Consider the following 8,453-nt stretch of genomic DNA (forward strand, 5'->3'; position numbering starts at 1 on the left):
AACCAAAGCTGGACCGGTCCGGTTCAGCTGCTTATAAAAGGATTACAGGACCGGTCCAGTCCATTTTTCCTTCTCCTCTCTCTCTCTAACCCTAAACCTAGTGAGAGAAGCTCTCACCTCTCTCCTCTCCTCCGGTTGTCTTCTCCGGTGAGCTTCACCGCTCCGGTGTGGTGGCTTGCCGGCCCAACAGGGCGGCGCCGCCGCACCGGAGGCGAGAAATTCCACCGTTTTCAAAATTTTTTTACAGATTAAGACATCCTTTTTCGTTCTAAACAAGAATATGGCGTTAGATTTTGCATGCAAGGTCTGAATCGTTATAGATCTGAGGTTTTATGTCACGGTTTTGAAACTCCTTTTTTCCTTTGAAACTTTCTTGGATCAAATCTTTTTATCCTTCTTGATCTGTAACAATTCGCTTACGTTGATGCTTTTTGAAAAGGGAAAAGCGAGGTTCACGCGTTTACGGTTACGGTTACGGTTTGTGATTCTGGAAAAAATTTGATATGCTTGCGTGATTTTTACAGGTTTAACTATGATTTTATTTTGAAAATGAGGTTCTGAGTTTTACCTGATGTTTGTGATGGAGATTCTGTTGAGTTTCTCCGGGAAACTTGATTCTGTGCTTTCTGTGTTGTTGATTCTTGGCTTTGACACTGAAAATAAATCAGTGATCCTTTGTCTGCTTCACCGGTTCAGTCTTCTTCGTTTTCTTTCCCTCTTCTTCTCACTGTCCCCTTCGTGATCGTGCTTGAGTCCGTTGCTAACAGCGATGGATTCGCACTCGTATTGTGAAGGAGGCGATTCAATGATGAAGATTCAGTATTGAATCTCTGAGAATTGCAGAGAATTTGATGAATTTGTTGATGATTCAATGATTCTGGTGATTCTGAAAAACGGTTAGGGTTTGAATGTTCTTGGTGTTCTTGAGAAATTCTGAGAATTTTCTGTTTTTGATCTAATTGCTGAGAAAGAGAAAATTTGGAATGTGTTTATGAGTTGGCGTGTGATTGTGGCTCTGCGTGGCACTGTGCACCTTTTATAGCATGACATGTGTGCCTCTGAACAAATGAGAAAGTGACACCTGGACCTGAAAAAAAAAGAGTGACACGGCCTTGTACAAAAAATGGACTTTTCTGCAAAAAACAACACTTAAGGACTAAACTGTAATTGACCAAAAAAGGACTAAAATGAAAATTGGAAAAGAAACTGGACTGACATGTAATTTTGGGACCTCAATTGAGGGACCAAAATGTAATTAAAAAATAAAATTGAATAAAAAACGTAATTTGACCAAACGTAAAGTGAAACAAAAATAAAACTGACAAAACGGACTAAAACGAACCAATGGCTTAAATGAGGTACTTCAAAGTAACCTCCCCATGCCAAAATTTCATGTGAAATGACCAAAATGCCCCTAGGGCTAAAAACGACCTAAACTGAATCAAATTGACTTGACACTGACTCAGATGCAAGTTTGAAATGAATTTTAACAAAGTTTACTGATGGAAAGTTAAAAATGAATTTGAAAAGACTCAGAGACAGTCACAAGGATGAAAATGGGTCCCACTGCAGGAAATGACCAAAATACCCTTCTGTATGACTTTTTGCAAATTTTGAAATAAACTGTAGAAAAAAGCAATGTAATGATTCAGAGACACTTTTAAATGACTTACAAGACAAGTAAAGACATTTTAAAAGGTTTTATGCAAGAAAAACATAGGTAAAATTGTGATTGAAAATACTGCGAGGCAGAGACAAATTGAACTGTGCAGTCGAAATTTGATAATTGACAAAGTTTGAAATGAAATTGGGCCCAGTATTTTTAGGTCCAAAAACAGGGTATAACAGCTGCCCCTATTTAAGTTTCTTTGTCTGGAGAGTCAAGAGACGGAGTCTTTGGCTTGACAGGACGAAGATACTTAAATATTAGCATTTGCACTGTGTTTGGACGTAAAAATACGCCTACCCATTTTCAAATAATATGCATGCCATGCATCATTTGGATTATGAATGCAAGACCTCATGGGGATTGGAATTAACAAAATATGTCGTATCCATTGCAGGATTGGTAGACATTGACAAAGATAGTGAATAGCAGAGTAACGGGAAACTAGAAACAAGTTGGACAGGTACAAGCTGTTCTTGGATTCGAACTAGCCACTTGACCGGGGATGAAACAAACAGACAACTGCGAGTTGTTCTTATGGATTCGAACTGGTCACTTCACAGGGGATAGAGGTTACTGGACAAACATGAGTTGTTCTTATGGATTCGAATTGGTAACTCACTTGGGGATATTGGACAGCGCGAGTTGTTCTTATGGATTCGAACTGGTGACCCGACTGGGAAAAAGAGAAAATTGGCAAGTACGAGTTGTTCTTACGGATTCGAACTGGTGACTCGACTGAAAACAGAGAAAATTGACAAGTACGAGTTGTTCTTATGGATTCGAACTGGTGACTCGACTGAAAACATGTAAAATTGGCAGGTACAAGTTGTTCTTAAGGATTCGAACTGGTTACTCCACCGGACAGAAACAGATAGACAGGTACAAGCTGCTCTTGGATTGAGCTAGCCACTTGACCAAACGGAAACATATTCACTGGGGATTGGTTTGTTTTGACAAAGTATAGATTGAGATTGACTTGACGTCGATTCGATTTGAAAGATAGAAATTGACCGATATTATTGGCTCACAAGGTTTTGACAGAACCTGACATGAGTATCGAATTGAGACTGATGTTGACATTGGAAATGCAATATGCACGGATGATATAACAGTTTCATTAAATGCATGGGCACGTAATATGCATGATTATGCATGTATGAATGCTTGTAATGCATGACTGTTGGCATTTTGTAGGCACGACTTCACGGGGAAGACAAGACATCAGAATATTGGGCACGTAGTGGCTCGTGCTATATTACACATTCTTGGGAATCCTCTTTGGAGATGACGTCGTTGAGAGACGTATCGGAACCATGGCTGAGGGCAGGTAGCTATGCAACTTGCTGGAGATAGAATCTTGGAAGACTTTACTGGGGAAAACGCCGTTGTGCTGGGCATTTCAGTCCTGGGTAAGTTGTAAACATCGCATCTGTGGTCAATGCTTTTTGCATGTTATTTTCTCAATTTTCATTCATCATTTTTTCCATCCCATTTTTGCCTGGATCGCCCTTTCGGGTTTTCGATCCATCGGGGAAATAAATTCTTTTCAATGCCCCATTTTTGCCTGAACTGCCCTTTCGGGTTGTCAATCCAGCGGGGTGCTCATTTTTGCCTAAGTCGCCCTTTCGGGTTTTCAACTTAGCGAGCTCATTCATTTTCATGCATTTTCATTCTGTTTTTTCATTCTTGCCATTGACCACAGACTATCCTGAAGGAGAACCTGCTTGTAACATATACTGAAATGGACATCACCATACTCTCGCTCATGCATGTTTCATTTGAATGTACCCTGTTGCTCAGGTTTGCTTTTCAAAATAGACAAAAAGTTTTCAATTTTCAAAAATGTTTGTTTCAGGCATTGTCATTATCAAAATAGAAGGAAAATGATTTGTGTATAGCTTTGAAAGTAGAAGAAAAGTAGAGTTTTAAACAAAAGCACAAGCTCAAATTGATGTGTAAGAGTGGTGGTCAGCCAAAGGCGTGACTCCACGGATTCACAAAGCTTGGAAAATGGTAATTTTATTGGTTGGTGGTACATTGAACACAGTAATCACTACATTTCTTAGAAACTTTGAATCCACAAGTACATAAGCTTTTTGATGAAGACGGTCATTAACGGCTGCAGATGCCCCAAGGGAGACGGTGGTTGGCCAGATATAGTTACTTGCCCTTTGTTTCAATCTCATTTTTGCATGAACCGCCCTTCCGGGTTTTCGGCTCATCGAGACGCTCATTCTTGCCTGAGTTGCGTACAATCTCAGCGAGCTTTTCATATTTGTTTTTTGTCCCTTATTTTTGCCTGGACCGCCCTTTCGGGTTTTCGATCCACCGGGAAGCGCATTTTTGCCTAGGCCGCCCTTTCGGGTTTTCGACCTACCACGCTGTTCTTTTCACATTTCTAGGCAAAGTATTTCTTGACTATATCGGCATTCACTGGATTTGGAAGTTCTACACCATCCATGTGTGTAAGGATTAAAGCACCACCAGAGAAGGCCTTCTTGACAACATAAGGACCTTCATAGTTAGGCGTCCACTTGCCCCTTGGGTCGGGTTGCTGGCTTATCTTCCTTTTCAATACAAGTTCCCCTACCTTGAATTCTCGAGGATGGACTTTCTTGTCAAAAGCAGTCTTCATTCTTGCTTGATATGATTGTCCACGAGCCATGGCATCCATACGTTTTTCCTCAATCAAATTCAACTGATCATACCGGCTTTGGCACCATTCAGCCTCAGATAACTTTGCTTCCATGATCACACGGAGAGACGGGATCTCCACTTCCAAAGGAAGAACTGCTTCCATACCATATACAAGAGAGAAAGGGGTTGCCCCGGTTGAACTGCGCACTGTAGTACGGTAGCCATGCAGAGCATAGGGTAACATCTCATGCCAGTCCTTGTAAGTGGTCACCATCTTCTGGACAATTCTTTTGATATTCTTGTTGGCGGCCTCAACTGCACCATTCATCTGAGGTCTATAAGGAGAAGAGTTATGATGCTCAATTTTGAATTCTTCACAAAGAGCTTGCACCACATTGTTGTTCAGGTTCGTACCATTGTCGGTAATAATCTTGCTGGGAACACCATATCGACAGATGATGTTGTTCTTGATGAACTTAGCTACCACTTGCTTGGTCACATTGGTATAAGATGCTGCTTCAACCCATTTGGTAAAGTAGTCAATTGCCACTAAGATGAAACGATGACCATTTGAAGCCTTCGGTTCAATTCTTCCAATCATGTCGATGCCCCACATTGAGAACGGCCATGGGGATGACATAACATTGAGAGCATGCGGAGGCACATGGATCTTATCAGCATAGATTTGACATTTGTGGCATTTTCTGGCGTACTGGTAGCAATCATGCTCCATGGCCATCCAGTAGTAACCTGCCCGTAACAACTTCCTCGACATAGTATGCCCTGTAGCATGGGTCCCGAAGGTACCGTCATGTACATCATGCATTAACTGCTCTGCTTCATGTTCATCAACACACCTTAACAATACCATGTCATAGTTCCTCTTGTACAGAATATCTCCATCTAACAGGAATCTACCGGCCAATCTTCTCAGGGTCTTCTTATCTTGTTTGGAAGCACCTGGCGGATACTCACGGCTCAGCAAGAACTGCTTGATGTCATAGTACCAGGGTCTATAGTCAATCACATTTTCACCAGCCTGATCGATCACATCCCCAATAGCAAACACATGTGAAGGTCTTTCAAGGCGTTGCACTCTGATTATTGGCACATCATTCCAATGGTTTACTCGAAACATGGAGGATAGAGTAGCAAGAGCATCAGCCATTTGGTTCTCATCACGAGGAATATGGTGCAGCTCAACCTTTGTAAAATATGTCAGCAAACGTCTCGCATAATCACGATAAGGAATCAAATTAGCATGGTGGGTCTCCCATTCACCCTTTATCTGATTGATGACGAGCGCAGAATCTCCATAGATGTCGAGGTGTTTGATTCTCATGTCAATTGCTTCCTCGATCCCAAAGATACATGCTTCATACTCAGCCATGTTGTTGGTACATTCGAACAGAATTCGAGCGGTGAAAGGAATGTGATGCCCCTGCGGGGATACAATGACTGCCCCAATTCCTTTACCATAAGCATTGACAGCACCATCAAAGACTAAACCCCACTTGCTGTTGGGATCTGGACCTTCATTAATCAACGGTTCTTCGCAGTCTTTGGATTTCAGATACATGATCTCTTCATCGGGGAAATCAAACTCAATTGGTTGGTAATCATCAAGAGGTTGGTAAGCAAGGTGATCGGCAAGAATGCTACCTTTGATTGCCTTTTGAGTTTTGAACACAATATCATATTCTGACAAAAGCATCTGCCAGCGTGCAATCTTTCCAGTAACAGCAGCTTTCTCAAAGATATACTTTATCGGATCCATTCTGGATATCAACCAAGTTGTATGATTCACCAAATAATGACGCAGGCGTTTGGCAGCCCAAGCTAAAGCACAACAAGTCTTCTCAAGCATTGTATACCGAGTTTCACAATCGGTGAACTTCTTGCTTAGATAGTAGATAGCATGCTCTTTCTTTCCAGTTTCATCTTGTTGACCAAGCACGCATCCCATGGATTCATCAAACACTGCCAAATACATAATCAAAGGCCTTCCTTCCACGGGTGGGACAAGGATAGGTGGTTCCAGCAGGTAATTCTTGATGCTATCAAAAGCTTCTTGGCATTCATCATTCCATACAACAGGCTGATTCTTTCTGAGTAGTTTGAAGATTGGCCCGCAGGTTGCAGTCATATGAGATATGAATCGGGAGATGTAATTCAAACGTCCCAAGAAACCTCTGACTTGCTTCTCTGTCTGTGGAGCTGGCATTTCTCGGATGGCCCGGACTTTATCAGGATCGACTTCAATGCCCTTTTGACTGACAATGAAGCCTAATAACTTTCCGGACCTGACACCGAATGTACATTTGTTGGGATTCAATCGCAGCTTGTATTTTCTCAACCTTTCAAACATCTTTGTTAAATATTCAACATGCTGCTCCTCATCCGTTGACTTCACAATCATGTCGTCCACATATACCTCGACTTCTTTGTGAATCATGTCATGAAACAGAGTGGTCATTCCCCTTTGGTAGGTAGCACCAGCATTGATTAGGCCGAACGGCATCACTTTGTAGCAGAAAGTACCCCATGGAGTGATAAAAGATGTCTTTTCTCTATCTTCAGGAGACATTTTGATTTGATTATAACCGGAGAAACCGTCCATGAAGGAGAACACCTTAGACTGAGCAGTATTATCAACAAGCACATCGATATGAGGTAACGGAAAGTTGTCTTTTGGACTGGCTTTGTTCAAGTCCCTGAAGTCAACACACATCCGGACTTTACCATCCTTCTTTGGCACAGGCACAATATTAGCAACCCATTCAGGGTACTCAACCGTCATGAGGAAACCCGCATCAATCTGCTTTTGAACTTCATTCTTGATCTTGAGGGCCATGTCAGGATGAGTCCTTCTCAATTTCTGCCTGACGGGAGGACATTCAGGCTTGGTAGGGATCCGATGCTCCACGATCATAGGGTCTAGACCTGGCATATCTTCATAGGACCATGCAAAAATATCCGGATATTCCCGGAGGAGTTGGATGATCTTCTGTTTAACCCCTTCCTCTAGAGTAGCACCAATCTTGATTTCTCGCTTGTTTTCCTCGGTACCTATGTTGATAAGCTCAATCTCTTCCTGGTGAGGCTGAATGGCTTTCTTTTCTTGCTCAAGTAACCGAGTAATCTCATATGGTATATCATCACCTTCCTCATCCTCGGCTTCATACACAGGGAAATCAAAATTTGGAGGAACCGTAGGATTACTGTGTTCAACGGGTTTATTATGGTTCAACCTGCATATAATGATTGGATGGTTTTAGAAAGAGTTTTTTTTTTCATGCAGATTTTTGAAATTAATAAGAAAATACAGACGTTTTGGTTTTTTCTGGCATTACCATTGTTTCCAAGGGAAAAAGCACTAAAAAAGTAGTCGTGGAAGAAACGACAAAATTTTATTAATCAACGGCAATGCCGAAACAAACATGCCCTTACAGAAAATATCACTCTCGCTTTGGGCAGAGCGAGAGGATTGTTATTTTGAAAACAAAGCATTTAAGCAACAAGACACATTACTCAGAAACATGCATGATTGAAGGAATGTCAATGGCATCCCAATTTGTCGCAATGCCTCCTGGTGTAACAAATGCAGGCCTGAGACCAGATCCAGTGGCTTCTTCAGAGATAGCATTAACAAACCCTGCACTGTGGAAGACTCCCGAGGAAACCCTTGATGACGGGGAGAACCCGAGACCTTCTTTACGCTTGTTCTCACAGAGCTGTATCACCTTGCCCCAGCCGGCAGTCTGACCTTCTTGAATGGCTCTCTGAGCATCCTTCAATGAAGCCATAGCAGCCCCAGCTTCCTTTGACTCTGCACCTTCAATGGTCAAACCTTGGAAAGCAGTTCCCTCAGCAGACCCTGCTTCAATACAAGAAAAAGAAGACAATTGGCTGACTAAGTACGCTTCTTCACCATGGATTGTAACGAGTTTTCCATTCTTCACAAATTTCAACTTCTGATGTAAGGTGGAAGTAACCGCACCTGCATCGTGTATCCATGGTCTTCCCAACAGGCAACTGTAGGATGCATTAATGTCCATCACTTGGAAAGTAACCAAGAAATTCTCAGGGCCGATGGTTATCGGCAAGTCTATCTCTCCCAGCACATTCTTTCGAGATCCATCAAAAG

The sequence above is a fragment of the Medicago truncatula genome, chromosome 8, assembly GCF_003473485.1.
Source record: "Medicago truncatula cultivar Jemalong A17 chromosome 8, MtrunA17r5.0-ANR, whole genome shotgun sequence".
NCBI classification, from domain to species: domain Eukaryota; kingdom Viridiplantae; phylum Streptophyta; class Magnoliopsida; order Fabales; family Fabaceae; genus Medicago; species Medicago truncatula.